Raw genomic sequence first — 19951 nt, forward strand, 5'->3', positions numbered from 1 at the left:
TTTGAAGAAGACGAATATGGAGCGTGCACAGAGGCTGTAATTGAGGGGAGCAAATTGGTGGCTAGATATAGCAGAGAGGCTATCAAATTCCCTGCCATTTTGCTCTGTAGATTAACTAAGATAGAAGACTTTCTACAGTAATGTAGTCATCGCTTATTTCATTAGGGTGGATTACTTTAGGAGGAGTGTCCGCCTCCGCCAAAGTTTCTCATTCACTTAAAAAGGGCAAGTAAATTTATCAACCGAGTATGCCAAGAAAAAACAATTAACACCAAGAGCCCATTACATAGGCCTACAATATAAAATCCAAATTCATATTATAGCAAAATATAAGTCTACTCAAAATATTTTGCTATAAACCTACAAAGATAAGTCTACTCAAAATATGCACCTACATCTACAGTTCTACACCCGTTTTATTATAGCAGTGGCAAATGTTGCACGTTTTGAAATTTTTCAAACACCAAAAAAACAAAACAATTGTCTAGTTCGACTGCTGACTGGGCCTTATTGCCGCTTTTAAAGAAACAACCCTACAAAAGAGGAGAATTTTACAAAAGTGTTAGTAAAAATTCAAAAAGAGAGTGACTAATGTGCATTCGAATGTATATGGACCGAAATACATACGGTTTAAATTCGACTTTTCAAATTTCAAACGGTCGATCCGAACCGTTCATCTTGTTCTCCATATTAATATGTGCTTGGAGACCAAATTTTACTATTTATTAAGTATTTTACAAAACTGTTGATCCAACGGTGGACAATAAAATCAACAGTCACCGTTAGATTAACAATTTTGTAAAATACTTAAAAATAGTAAAAAAATTCAGAAAAATGTAAAATTTGGTCTCCAAGCACATATTAATATGGAGAAGAAGGTGAATGGTTCGAATTGACCGTTTGAATTTTGAAAAGTCAAATTTGGACCGTATATATTTTGGCCCATATATATTCGAATGCACATTAGTCTCTCTCTATATATATATATATAAGGAAATTATGCGCAAATAATTAAATGGGGCAATTTGGTGCCTCCTCTGCAACTTAAAAATTTACTTTATCTCCCTACAAAACAACAAATGTTATGCATATTCTTGCAGAGTAAATGCGGAAATATCACATCTACATCTAAATTTTTTAATGTCTATGCACCTCTGCTTCCCCATATTATTTCAAAATGTCATATGAAAGTTCTTTTTTATTTAAGAAAAATGAATATTTTTCTGTTATGCTAAAAGGATACATAATTACTTTTTTTTAAGAATGCATATATATAGGAGATGTTCTAATATGAAATTAAAAGTGCAAATGAGAACAGTGGAAATAACAAAGAAGTATATACTTGACACGATATATAGTTGCCAAGCACCATGCCAGTGCATTTGATTGTTGCCACAACAAAATCCTCCTGTAACATTACCAAACATTTCTTTCAGAGAAAAAAGGGAAAACGAGAAACACATAATTTTATATCAAATTATATTCTTTAAGATGGCTTCATTGCAAAATTACCTTGACAACTCAACAAGTTACCTACATCAATTATTTGTGAACCAGTGATTATGTCTCCTCATTTGAATTGTTGGAGTGTGATCTGTGCTTTGATGGGGTTTTGTAACTAGCAATATCCTCTCCAAATTTTGCTCCGTTTTCATCCCTAAGGTTTATACATTGTTAAAAAGGGCACATTTGCATTTGAAAACCCAATACAAGTACATATATTAACCGAGTAAGCCAGAAAAAGATAAGTTCATGATCACATTATCCAAGTTCATTGTAGTCCCTAATTTGAACCTACAAAGATAAATCTACCAAAAATATGCACCTACGTCTAACAAGACGTTCCATGTTCTTAGCTGTGCATGCCGGTACATGTACTTGGCACACCGTGCTTTTGCAATACACTAGCTAATAAGAGGTGCAAACAGATTGGATACGGACAGATAAATCGTATCCATATCTTTTTTAAATGAATTGCAATAATTGCCTTTGACAGTCTATATATAGTAATGAATCCTTGGAGGGTACCTGCTTCATCATAAACAAAGCTGGATAAAATAAATTTCAAAAATGTCAACAACAAAAGCTCTGCCAGTTCTCTGCATTCTCTTCCTATTTTTCACTAGGTCCCTCATATTTCCTTCTACTGAGGCTGCTCGAACCCTGGAAGAAAGAAACGTTGGTAGTAAGTAATCTCTCTCTTTCTTAATTAAAAGCTGTTGTATTCTTTTTTGAGGGAAGAATTCAAACTTTAATTGACATCATAATTCAATGGGGGTAAGTTGAAATTTCTAGTAATAGATAAAGTGACTGAGATATCTTCCGTATTTCTTTCATTAGTCAATTTTAAATTGGAATCTACTTTGTCATCTCCTCAATTTCAGAAATCAGTGCGGGAACATTAGATCCAAATAACCCTTCATCTCCATCACCCAGAGGCATGCCTTATACTGGACGACCCTGCACTAGGATGTATTATTGTGGTAAATCTCCTCAAACGAACCCATAGAAGAAGGATTCCTGGTTACATGAAAGAGTTGGAATAGGAAGAGTAGAACATAGTATTTATGTCTACATGTACAAATAATAAGTGAGATCTATATATATTCTTATAAATGAGGGGATGTAATATATTAATATTGTAAAGTGTGCAACTAATTAATAGAGTTATATGGATTTGTGCCAACAACTACATTACATGCATCCAGTAACAAGGAGAATAGTTGACGCAAAGCGGTCCCGTTATTATCTTGCCCGTTAAGCTCACATACCGGTTAAGTAGTAATAGAGAAGAGTACAAATAAAGTCTCAAATAAACACACAAATAAAACTTTCTATTTCATTCCATATATCATTCTCTGCCCTAACAGGAGATTTCATACATATAAAGTATAAAAAAAAAGCTCTTCATGGAAATGAAAAACAAATAAAACTTTCTATTTCATCCCATTTTTTGTTCGTTCTTTCTGTGAGATACAGCTTCCGAATTGAATTTCACAATTCCCATTTTTTAGAATTAAGGATTACAAATATCATACATAATATACAGGTTTATTAATATGAATTTTTCATAATTTTTTTTATGTTATTATTGTCAAATGCTTAATTTTGTTGTAGTTGCACATCTGTTATAACTGTAATGATCTATCTATATATACAAATACAAATACAAATACAAAATTTCTACGCATTGTCAAGTCCTGTTGCTAATTTCTTGAATGATTTCATTTGCTCTTATAATTGTCAAAGTGAAGTTTCTTATAATTGTCCTTTTGTCAATATATATCAAAAAGTTTATTTAAATGTTTTGTAGATTAACAGCAAGATTTTATATTGTTGGATTAGTTGACTCAAGTCGTGCTCTCTCTCTTTGCAATAGAGATAGGGTGGCTAAGGATTGATCTGCTATTTTTCCCAAAAAATAGTTTGAGAATCTGAGCCTCTGAGCTTGAACATGACCTTTTTTTTAAAATTATTTAATTAATAAATTAGCAGAAAGTGAGTCAACTTTAAAATAAATGTAGATCTAGCCAGCAGTTAATATTTTAATTATTTAATGGATTGTAGTTTACTTAAATTTGTTTTACATCATAAATTGAGAAACAGGGGAACTGATCCTTATAAAGAATTAGGCTTAACAAATATAAACTATTTCAAAATTATGTGTGTTGTACAGAATCATTCACAGAGGTAAAAATACAATATAAAAAAATTGATGACAATAATTTATGTCAACCAACATATATAATTACTTAAGGATAAATATACAAAAATAGGGTCAAGTGGGGTTGCTGGACCACTCTCCTAACTTGTTACAGCATGCAATGTAGATGGCATTAATTGGAAGATTTATTTAGGTGAAAACTAGTTTTGACACAAGTCTATTTAAATATATTAATTAATTGCACACTTTATAATATTAATATTTGAAATCCTATCCTTATTGGGTATTTTCCACCGATCACACATATAAATCTCAAATATTAATTGTTTAAACACGTACATAAATACGTTGTTGCATTCATGTAACGAGGCATCATTCTTCTAGGGCTTACTTAAGAAAGAAAGTTATATATACACCAATTATATATTAATTAATAAGGAAATAGATTACTTACCATCAGCCTTGCTCTCTTCCAGGGTTCAAGCAGCCTTAGTATACTAGAAGGCAATAGGAGAGAGCTAGTGAAAAATAGGAAGAGAATGCAGATAACTGGGAGAGCTTTTCTTGTTGACATTTTTGGAAATTTATTTTATCCTGCTTTGTTTTATGATGCACCTGGTTTATACCGTCTTAGGATTCATTTCTATACATAGACTTTCCAAGGTAATTAACTAATTATTGCAATTAATTAAAAATATATATGGATACGATTCAGCTATTATCTCTTCCGTTTACCTCAGGTCAATGCAACTTTTCAGCACACTTAATTGTCGTTAGTTATGGTGCATTTTCTCAACTTTTGGCAATGCATGTACAAGTCAGGATCTTTCATAGTTTGACAAGGACCGTGGTTTTAATTTGTTGGAAAAGTGGACCATCATTCCATGTTTATCTGAAAACCAATGCTGGTCAGCTGGGCCGGTCCAATTGGTGCACCCAACCCAACCCAACCCATTGGGCCGACTCAAATTAATTTATACCTTTCTACTAATTCATTCATCTATACAACCAATTGCTTGAGTAAAGTTTCAACAGATCATTGGTTTTTTTGTTAGTTTTTTGTTTTTGTTTTCATTGAATAGTGTCTATTATACTATGTCAATCTCATGAGTCAAAATGAATCACAAGGTGCACTAGAATAAGCCCCGTGCCTTTAGGTCAATCTCAGTCAAACTATGACTTATTAGTGTCTATTTTGCTTTTACGCTTCATTCTATACGTTCTATGCACGTGGGACCTTTATTAGTGGCCCAGCCCGTGCCTTTGGTAGATAGTAGACGATTAATGAATATATGTTAAATAAAAAAAATGCGTCAGTATGAAAATAGACACTAATAAGAAACTTTTGGGTTCGTTGGCTTCGTGTACTAAAAGACACTAATAAAAAAAATCTGTCCCAAGCTCTTTTTGGTTCGTTGGCTTCGTGTACTAAAAGAAACTTTTTTCGCACGGTGGATTCAATCAATTATCAATTCAATTTTCCCTATCTACCAAAAATAAATTATTTGAGTAATCAAATAATACAAAAAATGAAGCATTTTTTTGGGTCACGGGTCAAGTTAACCAACCACCCAGTTAATAAATCAAGAAAAGGAAGCGTTTAATAAAGATATATTAAGCGACGAATATTAATAGTGACTTAATTCATAAATCAGAAACCACTTGGAATATATTTTTTTTGCTTATAGCTTGCCCCTCATCATATCTGAGGGCTCTACTTCTCTTTACTCATTTATCATTTCCACAACTCACATCTAAGGAACAGAGCATAATGGCATAAATATCTCTGCTTTCTCAATGTGCTCCCCTCAATTACAGCCTCTGCACACGCTCCTTCTAATAACTCTGGAAGAGTCGTGCTTGTGTCGTTGAGGAGGATCTTCAGAGGCTGATGCGAACTCTAGAGCGGATCAAGGCCACACTGTACGATGCCGAGGAGAGGGAGATCAGAGACTGTTCCGACAAGCTCTGGCTCAAGGAGCTCAAGAAGGTCGCTTATGATGCCGAGGATATTCTCAGAAAGTAGTGATACGAATAGTATTGTGTAAATTTGCTTATGATGCCGATGATGTTCTCATTTTAATATTTATTAGCACACAGTACTAACCTCCATGTGTTTCCCTTGAGAAAACTGGATGCCTCATAAGCAATTCTTGTGTAACTTCGTACTGGTACTCGCTGAGTACATCCTCGGCATTATAAGCACCATCTTCAGCTCCTTGAGCCACAAATTGATGGAGAGATCTCTGATCTCTTTCTCCTCAGCATCATACAGTGCGGACTTGATCTCTCTCTCTCCAAATCCTTCTCAGCAGCATGAGCACATTCTTTTTGTGAGTTATTAGAATTTTAAGAAGAGGAAGAAGGAGCCTTCGCAGAGGTTGTGAGTGAGTGGAGCAATTTGATACCGAGAGATGGCAAAGAGGCTTTCAAATTCCCTCCCATTTTGCTCTGTAGATTTCTGTGGAGAGGGAGAAAAGAATCTTAGATCTAAATTACGAAATGAGAAATGAGCAAAGAGTAGGAGTGTTGAGATCTGAGGAGTAAATTATTAGAATCTTAGATCTAAATATGAATGACACTTGACTTGACAAAACACTAGTCAATGCTTTTGGTGGAGTGGGGTCGCTATGTTGAATTCGTATCCCCAAAGGTAACTGAACAATTCTGTTAGATCTGGACCATCCGATTAGAAGGTAACTGAACAATACCAACTCCTGTTGCAATTCCGCTCCCCCCTCCCCCGAAAGTCCTTTCATTAATTTCTCAGTTCTCACCTACACTATAAATTAAGTAGAACTAGGGTGTTCTTACGCTCACCAAAGTGTTTGGTGAGCTTAACTCCAAAACCAAAACGATCTCAAATGACAAATTTGAACCGTTGGAATCCGCATATCTGACATGTGACGTGTCTACATGTAAAATTTTTAAACATTCGAATTAATTTAGTATAAAGTCAATTAGTCAAAATTAGAAGGTTAATAAATTAATTTTAGTGCATTCATTTTTTGAACGTTTTCTTACCGCTTGACTTTATACTAAATTAATTCGAATGTTTAAAATTTTCACATGTAGACTCATCACTCTAGGTAGGTGGGTTTCAACTGTTCAGATTTGTCATTTGAAACAAATTTAATGAGTTTTGAAATTAAGCTCACCAAACACTTTGATGAGCTTAGGAACACCCTAGTTCTACTCCTATAAATGTACTCATTACTAAATATAGTCAAATACAAACAAAAGATTCTGTATCCCTCTCTCACCCCCTTTTTTCTCTCTCTTTTTCATAGGGAGATACGAATCTGAGCTGTTTCTTTACAAATGTTGTTGCCAACTGGTTATTTTGGATGTTTCTCACAATTTTGGGCAATCGTTAATTAAATGAGATTTTCTGAGGGTTCTGTATAGAAATAAGGGTTCCCAGATATCTCTGTAGCTTAATGCATGGCTGGGTTTATGGTCTAATTACTCCACCTTGCTTGGCAGATTGTTGGCACATGTATATCATGTAGCGAGTCAAGATCACAATAATCTTGTATATTAAACATTTGTTGTTCAGTTCTGTCGATATATTGTGATGATAATGAAAATATATATTGTATGTTAAACATTAACCTTGTTGCGTTGAGTCTATCTGTTGACAAATCTGATGCTTATAGACGTCTTAATACTGTTTTCTGTGTGTATATGTATTGTCTATATGCAAAGTAAAATTATCCACATATAATAGGAAGAGCAGATAAATAATATATCTCCTAGGTTATTTTTTTCATCAACATAAGAAATAATGTGGTTGTTGGTAAAGAGTACAATTCAATTTTTGAAATGAGTGGGTGTTTGTCTGGTTTTACGGGTTAGTATATATCTTTACAGTAGTATTGATTTTGATACTATTGATGTATGTTAGGAAGATTTTTTTTTTAAAATTTAACGTCCCTCTGATGGATGTTAGTGACAGAAGAACATGGCAATATTTCTGGTTATTATTCTTTGTTATTTTTTGTAAGAAAAGAGAGAAGCGATTTAAGAAAACAACTTATTATTGTATTCTTATTTTTCAGCTTTAAATATGTCTCTAGTTACTAGGCAAACAAATTAGCCGTTGGAATACACTATACCCTATTGTTATTAATTACAAAGCAATATTTTCTACAAGGTACTATTTCCTATTCTATTAAATAAACAAGTTATTGCAATTTTAATTATATTTTATATTTCAACACTCCCCTCAAACTAGGAATGTATATATCGTACAATCCTAGTTTGCTTGTAATTTTTTCAAATGGACTCGGATTCAACCCTTTGGTAAAGATATCTGCGAGTTAATCTCCACTTTTTACATATGATGTTTCAATTTCCTTTGATTGAACCTTTTCTCTAATAAATTGGGAATCCACTTTTATATGTTTTGTTCGCTCATGGAACACGGGATTTGAAGCGATATGTCGTGCCGAATTGTTGTCACAATACATTTTTATCGGTTCTTGAGTTTTAAATCATGTTTAATAGGAGTTGCTTGATCTAAGTTAGTTCAATTGCAGTTGATGCCATGGCATGATTTTCGGTTTTGGTGCTTGATCGTGCTACAATATTTTGTTTCTTGTTTTTCCATGTAAATAAATTTTCGTCTACAAATGTGCAAAAACCGGTTGTTGATTTTCTATAAAAGACATTAGAATTATTATTTTTCATCCAAATATCCTTACCGGGATTACATTATATGTACCTCAGAATTATAATTACAGCTTCTAAATGTGGTGTTTTTGGTAAGTGCATGAACTTACTAATTTGGCTTATGAAAAAAGAAATATCCGAACGAGTAACCGTTAGATAGATCAATTTTTTTACAAGTCCTTGAAATTGATTTATGTCTTTTAAAAGTACACAATCTTCACTATTTAATTTGCACTTGTTGTCAACTGAAATAGATGCCGGTTTCCATCCTAACTTATTGGTTTCTTTTAATAAATCAAGTATATTTTTTTGAAAAATAAAGAGTCGTTTATTTGAAGAAGCTGTCTCTATTCCTAAAAAATATTTAAGATATCCTAAATCTTGTAACAAAAATAATGGTCCAACCATTTTTAATTGTAGAGAAAAATTGCAGGCCAATCCCTTGCCACCCTATCTGAAGGAGAGAATGTCTTCAGTCAACTATTCCAACAAATTAAGATTGCAATCGTTATCAAATTAGAAAATATCCTGATTTGTTCATGCATCCCCAAAAAATGAAAAATACACCATAACTAACGACAAACGTGCTGAAAAGTCCAGAGGTGCTATATATCGTATCCATACCTTTTTTTAATTAATTGCAATAATTGCCTGGGAAAGTCTATATATAGGAGTGAATCTTGAGAGTACCAACTGCATCATAAAACAAATTAAGCTGGATAAAATAAATTTCCAAAAAATGTCAACAAGAAAAGCTCTTCCAGTTCTCTGCATTTTGTTTCTATTTTTCACTAGCTCTCTCATATTGCCTTGTACCGATGCTGCTCGAACCCTGGAAGAGAGCAAGGCTGGTAGTAAATAATCTCTCTCTCTCTTAATTAATTTCTGGTGTATTCTTTTTTAAATTAAGGAAGTATTCAGACTTTAATTGACTTATAATTCAATGAAACTCTTGAACCAGTATCTTTTAGTTTGCTCCTAATTATTTAAGTGGCAAGTTGAAATTTGTTGTAATATATAGGTAAAGTGAGAGAGATATCTTCCGTATTTCTTTCATTATTAGTAAATTAACAATTGCAAATCTACTGTCATCTCCTGATTTTCAGCAATAACCTATCCAGTGGTCGCAAGACCTCACCCTCCACCACCCTGCAGCAAGAATTATAAGAAAAGTTGTGGTAGTTCTCATGGAGCAAAGCCCTAGAAGAAAGATGCCTGGTTACATGAAAAAGTTAGAGCAAGAAGAATGCAAGAACGCATGCATTTATGTACGCGTATAAATAAAAAGTCAGACTTATGTATGTGCTTGGTTGAAATCGCCATTATGGAGGGGATTTAATATATTAATTAATATTGTAAAGTGTGCAATTTATTAATAGAGTCATATAGCTTTGTGCCAAAAACTAGTGTTCATCTAAATAAATAAGATCTGCCCAATGCCATCTACAACCCTTCCAAGTTTGAAGTTATTTTTGTTGTACTATTTTTCTAAAAGTGCACAACACAATATGATTCAAATTGGAATGGAAAAATCCTTGACTTGCATAGAATTTAGTTGGATTAATGGATTCATTAATTAACCCACGTTCATATTGAAATCTGAAAAAAGACGAACAAAAAATAATTGATTGACTATTTTGTTCTTGAGCGATTGATTTATTAGTGTGGGCCTCTCTGGGCCGAGATATGAAAGAAAACAGAGGTCCAACTAAGTAGACCCAAAGGTCCCAACTGCATAGAATCATATTGACCAAGATTAACAGAGTATAGAATCATATTGAAGGAAAGTAACAGAACACCGAACCATATTCTTTCAGTGCACATTATTCATTTTGACTAACATCAACAAAGTATAATTGACACTATTCAATGAAAAAATTCTTAAAAATAAAATACTAACTAAAAAATAGACCACCATTTAAGATTCAAAAATTTTGTAGTGTGATAACAAATTATTAAAATCGGAACCATAGATTTGGGAAAACTTTGCTCAAGTAATTGGTTCTATAGATGAACGAATTAGTAGAAAGAAAAGTACGAATTAATTTGATTAGTTCGATTCGGTCAGGTACACTAATGGGTTGGGCCCAGCTGAACTTGGAGATAAACACCGGAAGTCCATGCAAACAATTAGTGTAAAATGTAAATATACCAGGTCTAATTGGAAAGGCCCCCCAAAAAAATATATATATATATATGGTCCATCCAAATTTACTTTTTAGAGAAAAAACATAGGCCAATCCCTTGCCACCCTATCTGAAGGAGAAAATTGTCTTCAGTCAACAAATCCAACAAATTAAGATCACAATCGTTGTCAAACAACAAAAGATCCTGAAATGTTGAAAAGTCATTTATGCATTGCCAAAAATTGAAAAATGCTTGTTATGCTTTATCTGTGTCTAGCTATATATACGACGTGCTGTGCCCATGCTTAGATGTGTCGTGCAGTACCTTTTGTGGATGTGCTGTGCTAATTGTGCCGGTTTAGAAAAATTAGGACACAACACAGGTGTGCCACGTTGTGCCGTGTCCTTAGCCCTGTGTGTCGGCACATGTACCCGGCAAGCCGTGTTTTTGCAATACCCTAGCTAAGAGGAGAGGTGTAAACAGATTGGGTACGTACGAAGATAATAGCTAAATTGTATCCATATCTATTTTTCCTTAAAAAGTCTAGATATAGGAATGAATCCTTGGAGGGTAGCAACTGCTTCATAATAGAAACCACAGTTTCTAAAATGTCAACAACAAGAGCTCTTCCTGTTCTCTGTATTGTCTTCCTATTTTTCACTAGCTCCCTCATATTGCCTTGTACCAAGGCAGCTCGGAACCTGGAAAAGACCAAGGATGGTAGGAAGCAATCTCTCTCTTTCTTAAATTAAACTTGAACCAGTATCTTTTAAATGTTGGTAGTTTAAATTTCTAGTAATAGATAAAGTAACAGATATCTCCCATATTTCTTTTATTTTCAGCAATCGGCGTGAGACCATTAAATCCAAATAAACCATTAATTCCATCACCCCGAGGCAACCCTTACACTGGAGGACACTGCAATAAGATATATAATTCTCCTCGTGGTCCTCCTTCAGAAATAAAGCCATAGAGAAATGATTCCTGGTACAGAAAGAATAAGAGCAAGAATAATGCAGCAAAGTATTTATGTATGTGTTGAAACAATATGTAAGATGTATAACTGTGGTATTTATTGTCCTTCTTAAGCAAATCTGTAGAAGAATGATTCCTGGTTTCATGAAAGAGTAAGAGCAAGAAGAATGCAACAAAGTATTTATGTATGTGTGTAAAGAATAAGTGTGATTTATATATATGTGCTCGGTGCAAATCCCAAGTATGGATGCGATTTCATATATTAATATTGTAAAGTGCTAAACTAATTAATAGAGTTATATAGATTTGTGCCAGAATTACATTACTTGCATGCAGTAACAAGGAGAGTAGTCAAGCAACCCCACTTGGCCCTAATTATGTTATCCTCAAGTAATTATGTTGGTTGAAATAAATAATTGTAGCTGACCTCTATGTTAATTAATGATTCTCCACATGACACAGAATTTTGGAATGGTAAAAATTACTTAAAACTTCTATAATGGTCTGTTTCCCTGTTTCACAATTTATGATGTAAAAACAAATTTAAGTAACCTACAATTAATTAAATTATTAAATATTTACTTCTGGCTGGATCCAATTTTTTTCCAATTAAAATTGACCCCTATTTGCTAATTGATTCTACTAAGCAATGATGTATAATTGAGGGTAAAAGAATGCTCATGCTCAAACAGTGAGAGCATGAGACTATTTCTTTTAGAAAAAATGCAGAACAATCCCTTGCCACCCCATCTCTATCCCAAGGAGAGAGTGACCAACGACTGAGTCAACTAATTAAACAATCTAAAATCTCGCTATCAGGCTGCAAACATCCAAATAAATTTGTTGATATATTGACAATATTACTGAAACTTCACTTTGACCAGAGGTAACAGAAAAAATGAATCATTGAAGAAAATAATAATGGGACTTGAAAATGCGTGGGATTTTTATCTGCAATGGACAAAATTTGTAGCAGCAATTATATGTGGAAATGTTTTCAAAGTGCTAACATGATACTGACAGATATGGTGTTCACCTTATCATTGGACTACAATTCTATTTGTATTTGTACCTATATTTCATGTCAACATCACTAAAGATATATAAAATTATGCAAGGAATAGCAGATGTGCAACTACAACAAAACTAAGCATATATATCAGATTAAAAACATAATAAAAAAAGATGTAAATTAAAAAATTGATAATAAATCATTATATTGTGTTTGATGTCATAACAGAACAGACTTTATGAGTTGCTGGATCATAAATAAAAAACTCAATTGCATCATGTCTGTTCATTAAATTTTTACAAAAAGCAAAAAGAGGCTAGAGGTCGATTACAAAACATTGGGGCTAATGCAAGCAGTGAGTGTATGTCATTTCTTATACCAATTGGGAAATGTATTGAGTTGGCGGGTCAAAAAGCTATCAAATAAAAAAACAAATTTCTACGTATGAAAATGGATTGCTTATTTTATAGTTGGACTATTAACTTAGGTAAGAATGCTGGGCTCTTGGAAAATTAATTAATATGGGCTTTACTGGGCTAAAACAGTTTGGATGGTCAGTTGTATGCTCACCAAGGGATTATCTAATCTTTAGTTGTTTAATTCTTACGTTACTTTCACAATATTTGATTATCTGATCTTAGTATGCAATTAACTCATCAGAAATAAAGAAAAAATAAAATTGTAGAGATCCTCATAACGAAAAAAAACTTGCTAATACAAAAATTGACCGTTGGCTTGCTTAATCATTCTTTAAGATGAGAATGTTTGAAGAAAAGAGAAAGAATATAGAAAAAAAAAATACAAAAGCAATGAAAGTAATATAAAATTATTTTCATTTTGTACAAATCATATAATAAATTGGATAGTAAATTCATTTCTGTCGAGGGCCTTTGAGGGGAAGACATCATCCAATAGAACGCTGCAAAAAATCAAACGAACAAAAGATTATGTAGCAGCAACAAACAAGTAATATAAACATGAAATATTTATTCGTCAAAACAGGAGCAGCTTGATTAGTCAACAAATCCTAACAATGTTTGTAACATAAAAACAAAAATGTTGAGTGGTCTAACTCTAAATATTCAAATAATAATAAAATTACGAACCTGATTTGATTTACTGTAGTCCCCAATTCCAATGTCAGGGCAGCTGCACTTATAAACTCTCACATAACATGAATGCCCTGATGGAATCAACCCATTTGTCTGAACACGAAGCGAAGAACAGGAAACAATTTCCAGCCTTGTAAGTGATGAAATGCTGTGTCTGCCGATATGTGGCTTTTTATGAGAGGAATTACCAATTGTCTCAGTAGGTTCCACCAACTGCAATCCATCCATCGTTATTGATTTCAAGACTTCACAATGGTAATTTTTCAGTGTAGCCAACATATCCAGTAATCAACTCCAGGTGCCTACAAAGATTAATCTTCATTTCTTCAAGCTGCGAGGGTAGCTGTTCCAGTTGCAAAACTCGATCGGATACTATTACATGCACTAATTGTGAGGTACTTGAGAGTACGTACTGTGAAGATTGAGGAATGGAAGAGATTGAATATTTATAAAATCATCTAAATAGATTTCTTGAATTGACTGCAAGGAGGATGTATGTAATTAATGTCCCGAAAAATTGAGTCGTTATTATTTATGTTTAAAAAAAATCACAATAAAATATAATAAAGATGATATTTGTTTTAGTAGCATATTTAAGGTCTATGTTTGTAATATTTTATAAAGTTGAGAATTTTATGATAATTCTATATCTAATTCAATTATTTAAATAAGTTTCTTTCATATAACTGCTCGGTAAAATTGAGGAGGCGCTAGAAATTAACCTCCGTTTCATTCGGCATATTAACCTGATAACAATGTTTATTTTAATAACTATTTTAGAAATGGTTTCGGAGCATTCATGTTTAAATTTTAAACTCCTGAGAGCATCTCCAATCCAACAATTTATTAGACAATAGCAACTGCTGCCAACTAGACAATAGCAATTAATGTTAATTTTAACTTTTAATCCCTCCATCCCAACAATTGCCTTTTAGAAGAGAGAGAGTGCTATTCGGTAGAAATGAATAATCTTAGCCAATAAATTTGCCACGCTGTCAATAAAAAACGTTTGCTTTATAAGCAAATTTGCTTTTTAAGAAATTGGCATCCAACCCAGCAATTGAAATAGCATTAGCCACGTCAGAATAAGCAATTGAAAAGCAACTCCCGTTGGAGATGCTCTAAACGCACCTCTTCTATTAATGCACCGTTTGGTTTACACTTTAACTATATATAGAAAATAAAACATCAAAATTGATAGACTCGATTCCCTTCTCTCTGTTTTATATCAGACAGATGTTTTCATTCTCTCGTTTTGATATCCGAGATAAATACAAAAAAAAAAAAAAAAATTCCTTTTCTTACTACCACTGGATATGAATCATCTTGATTGATATCTCATTTTTCCAACATAGTCCATTTAACAAAATTCTCATTTCAATCATTGGTGGATTGTCTGTCTGATTCGAATTCCGACTACGTCGCAATAATTTTGAGTTGTTACAATCAAATTTGAAGTTCTGAACATCTTGCTATCAGGTAACCGGACTTCTCTATAACTGTGTTTTCGTTTTGTATGGTTGATTTGAATATTGGTATTGCATATTAAATTATGATGGCATATTTAACGGGATAGCGGGTTTGAGGTTGGAATTTGATATGTGATTGTAGCCTCTCACAGTTGGATGGATTTCCAAGTGGGTTGGCAGCCTTCCAATGTTGGACGGATTTCCCATTGGGTTGGCGGTTTAAAGGAATTGTGTTATGAGAATGTGGGAATCGACTGTGACAGAGATTACACATGTGTGAATATGATGTGACTGGTTTTATGGATAACCTAGACCGACGTGCTATTACTGGTTAAATATGTGTGCATAATTTGATGTAAAAGACATGGGCTGGGTCACTGATAAAGGTTCCAACTGCATAGAACATATGGAATAAATCATTAAAGGATAATAACAGAACACAGAACCAGACTCTTCCAGTGCAACTCATTCTTATTGATAAGGTTAATAAAGTATAATTGACAATATTCAATGAAAAAAATACTAAATAAACAATACTAAGTAAAAAACAGACGACCAGATTATTATAAGATGTGAAAATTTAGTCATGCGATAAACAAATTATTAAAATCGGAATCTTTACTGAAGTAATTGGTTGTATAGATGAACGAATTAGTAGAAAGAAAAATACGAATTAATTTGATTAGTGCGGTTCAGCCAGGCGCACTAATGGGTTAGGCCCAGCTTCAGCTTCTCTCGGCCTGATGCATTCATAAGAACAAAGACAAAATTAATACGTGGTGGGATTGACCCCCAAGTCTTGACGTGAGGTAAACGGAAGATAAATCATAGTGGAAAGGCCTAGTCGTGGAAATGGATCAGATACGGATATATATTAGCTAAATCGCATTTTTATCTAAATCATAGTGGAAAGGCCTAGAGTTCGGCACTAACACCTACGTCTCCGGGACCTGCAACCTTCAAGATAGTGCGCCTTTCTTTATCCAATAAGAAAGAAGTACAAGTTGAAACCGGTGAGCTCTTACAAAGTTTATGAAAAATCACACGGCCCGAGCACGGAATGGCTCACGATCACTAAAGGTTAAAGGTTGAACAAGGTGAGCAACGAAGGCTCAAAAGCGAGCAACAAAGGCCCTAATAAATGAATGAGAAGGTTGATCACGCAGGATCACTCTAAATCTTACAAAGAGATCAAGTATTGGTTGAATATGCTTAAGATTGTATATGAATATTGAAGTTGGAATGCACAAGTAACAATGGTTTTTTCTAGATCTAAAGATTCATGTTCTGCAGTTGGGGGCAGCTAAAGTGATAATCCAAATCTTAATTTTGCTTCTATTTATAGAGAGCTGAGCAAAATAAAGTAATTTGGTCTTAACCGTTACAACAGTTCCTGAACCGTTGTAACGGTTGACCAACTCGGATTGGGTCTGGCTGCCGTTAACCCTAATGGGTGGTTAACCGTTAAAATGGATCCATAACGGATGTTCTCTAAAAGTTTGGGGGTGTCAACCGATTTAATCCGTTGCACAACAGTAGAAGGTGATTTCTTGATAAATATAGCAATTTTTCATCCATCCTTGATATATATATATTGCAATGTCTATAGTCATGAACCTGCACAATATCTCAAGACAAGAAAACTATAAAATGCAACAAATATAAGTTTGCAAATCTAGTCAAACAGATAAGTAGATTATAGCACAATCCAACAAATGCATGTGGTATTGCTTTTAACTGAAATGATTTATTTTTAACCAAATTATTATAGACAATGGTGTAACAGATTATGTTTGGTCATAAACAATTATTGTGAAATCTAAAACCCGACCAAATGTGATATATATGTCATGGTTGCAAATGGCACGAAGACAAAAATAAATGACATAGGATAAATTCATTTATGTAATAAACATTAAAAAAATGTATTTAGAAACATTTACAATAAATTTAATTTCTATAAATAAATTAACACAATAATGAAATTGTAATGCAATTTTCTCTTGTAAAAATATTGTATTTTAGGACTAGGAAACTGACAACAATATTGGTGAATGATTTCTCGAAAATAGAGACTATCTTTTGAAACAATTAAATATTCGTGCTTCTAGAAAATCAGTTAACTCTAATCCTTGATATATGAGAATTAGGCATCCTTCCGATAAGATTTTAAATAGTGTTTTAGCTTATAAAATTTTGGATTGTACTAATTGTGAAACTTATAAGTTAGCAAAGAAACAAGGCTTCTATTTTCTTTTTCCACTAGCAAAAGTGAAGCCATTTTTGATTTAGTGCATTATGATGTATGTGGACCTACCCATCTTATTCATATAATGAATTTAAATATTTTGTTATATTTATTAATGATTTTTCAAAAGCAACTTGGTTATATTTACTTAAATCTAAAGATGAAGTGTTTTATTATTTTTTATGAATTTTTATGTCTTACATAAACTTCTTTTAATGCGAGAATTAAAATTTTTAGATCGAATAATTGAACAGAATTTATAAATAGCAAATATTCAAACCTCTTTAAAGAAAAGGGTATTATATATCAAACAACAAGGAAAAATGAGCACTTACACTAGTGGAGAACATACAATTAGTGTCGCCTTAAAAAACCGACACTAATACTTTAGTATCGGTCGTTTACAAAAAACCGGTACTAATAATATTAGTGTCGGCTATTTAGATGTAGGCGACACTAATAACTGAGAATTAGTGTCGGTTGTTTATAAATAGCCGACACTAATGTATTAGTGTCGGCTATTTATAAACAACCGACACTAATACTTAACAATTATTTTCCAGCCCGATCCGACCGTCGGATATAGATTTTTCGAATTTTCTTTACAATTTCAGAGTTTTTAGGGTTTGTATGATAACAATAAATGAGCAATTTGGATGATATTTTATTTAGTGAGTGTTATTTGTAAATTATGATGAATTATTTGATATCTTTGTTTTATATATAGTTTAGCAAAAATATATGAGCATTCCAGAACAAAAATTTTCATTTTTAGAATTTTCTATGATTTATAGTTAATTTTTGAAATTTATTTTTTTTAAAAAAAAAATACATTAGTGTCGGCTATTTATTAAAAAGCCGACACTAATAAGTATTAGTGTCGGCTTTTTAATAAATAGCCGACACTAAAAGTTAGTATTAGTGTCGGCCATTTAATAAACAGCCGACACTAATGCCTTACTTTTAGTGTCGGCTATTTACAAAGTATTAGTATCAGCCCGATTAGTGTCGCCTAATGTCCGACACTAATACCCATAAACAGCCGACACTAATTCCAAGTTCTCCACTAGTGTTATTAGCAATGACATGATCTTTATCATTTCAAAACAATGTTCCTAAAACTTATTGGTTAGATGCTATAATTTGTACCACACATTTAATTAATAGATTGCCTAGTGTCAGTTAAAAAAATATTCCATTAGAAATTCTTTATCAACAAAAAAATTCTTCTAACCATATGAGAGTATTTGGTTGTACAAGTTTCGTACATATCAAAAGAAAAACACAAAGTTGATTTTGTATCACAAAAACTTTTTTCTTAGAGTACTCATATTATAAAAAGAATTATAAATGCTATGATCCAATAAATAAAAAATGTACCTTTTTAGAGATGTTACTTTCAACAATACTTTAAAAATGTACCTTTGAAGATGAACCATACTTTAAAGAAAATAAACAATCCACCAAGCATATACAAATAATGAAAATAAAAATACAGTAATGCCTTATGTAGATGATTTGAATTTTATTCCTTTTAATTACCATCAAGTTGAGATTAATAGTCATGAAGATAAAACTATTAAAATTAACAATGACACAAGTGAAAGTGAAATAGAAGATGACATTGGGACTTCTGAATGGTGATTGTTCCTGTCCGGTTTGATTCAGTGTGTTCTTTTTAATTTCTTTTAGACGAATGTTTTCACAGACACTTGTTGCTTAATATTATGTCTCGGCTTAGTGCTCTGTTAGTACATGATGTAAACACTGGGATGCTTAATAATTAATATATATTCGTACGGGCTTTGTACCAAAAAGAACTAAAACAAAAAAAAAACAAAACAAAACAAAACAAGAGATCATCAGAAGTAAGGGATAAGCTAAAATAATATTTTGTTTCTGTCCTAATTTCTCCGGGTTCTTCCCCATGTTACAGTTACTCTATTTAAATTTTGTGTTGTATACAATATAAATTGTGTTGTACAGGAATTTGTACCTGCATATAATTTTCTTTTGTCCAAACCAATTAATAGAAGTGGGATCTGTACAAATTTTCCAAACCGTGTTGTGCACGCCTGAGTTGTTTTCTACTCAAAGTGACTTCCTTTTCGAAGTCATATATTTGATTATAAATCCTACATCTATAGCCTGCAAATTTTAAATTTGCATATAACCCGCATGTTGGACTACAGCTTGGAAAAAACACTGAAGAATAAAAATGCTATAGTCATAATAGAATCTTCCGGAACAAAATTCCTGAAGGGGCCTTTTGCACAGGTAATACACTTCTTTGAAAGGGCTTATTATATGTAAAATACAACACCAGCTGCCTCTTTATAAGAAGAAGTATAGAGACCCTTATCTTTTTGTAACACGCATTTCCATAGAAATTTTTTGTCTTACATCATGTCGTTCCAAAATATAATTATTTCCTCAATAGTGCTGCTCCTCACCGTTGGCTTAATGCTTATCACCCAAGCTCAAGTAGTGCAAGCTGGCAGAGCAACTGACAGTGGCGGATTAACTGCAGGTTCATTTATCATACTTCCTTTCCTTCTTTTTAATTTTAGTATATTTTTTGGTGAATAAAACCGATTGTTATTATTATATCAATTTTTCAAATATATTTTTATAGCTAACTGATGATAACATAGTATTTAAACCGTATTT

At 32.8% G+C, this 19951-nt stretch overlaps 2 long non-coding RNA genes across 8 annotated transcripts; one reads left to right on the forward strand and one right to left on the reverse strand.

The window, feature by feature from the left end:
- Positions 1-249: 249 nt before the first annotated feature.
- On the reverse strand, positions 250-4294 carry LOC144549175 (uncharacterized). 7 transcript variants are annotated; one of them, XR_013509603.1, is made up of 5 exons: positions 4119-4294; positions 1830-2163; positions 1513-1657; positions 1343-1408; positions 250-533 (listed from the first exon to the last, which is right to left on the reverse strand). It is a non-coding gene; the product is annotated as an uncharacterized LOC144549175 (long non-coding RNA). The 7 variants fall into 7 exon arrangements; XR_013509604.1 differs by lacking the exon at positions 4119-4294 and adding an exon at positions 4004-4053; XR_013509605.1 differs by lacking the exon at positions 4119-4294 and adding an exon at positions 2363-3987.
- A 4757-nt stretch (positions 4295-9051) lies between these two features.
- On the forward strand, positions 9052-11757 carry LOC144549177 (uncharacterized). The gene is made up of 2 exons (XR_013509609.1): positions 9052-9192; positions 11308-11757. It is a non-coding gene; the product is annotated as an uncharacterized LOC144549177 (long non-coding RNA).
- Positions 11758-19951: the final 8194 nt, after the last annotated feature.

This window comes from Carex rostrata, chromosome 34 (assembly GCF_964058835.1).
Source record: "Carex rostrata chromosome 34, lpCarRost1.2, whole genome shotgun sequence".
Classification (NCBI taxonomy): Eukaryota; Viridiplantae; Streptophyta; class Magnoliopsida; order Poales; family Cyperaceae; genus Carex; species Carex rostrata.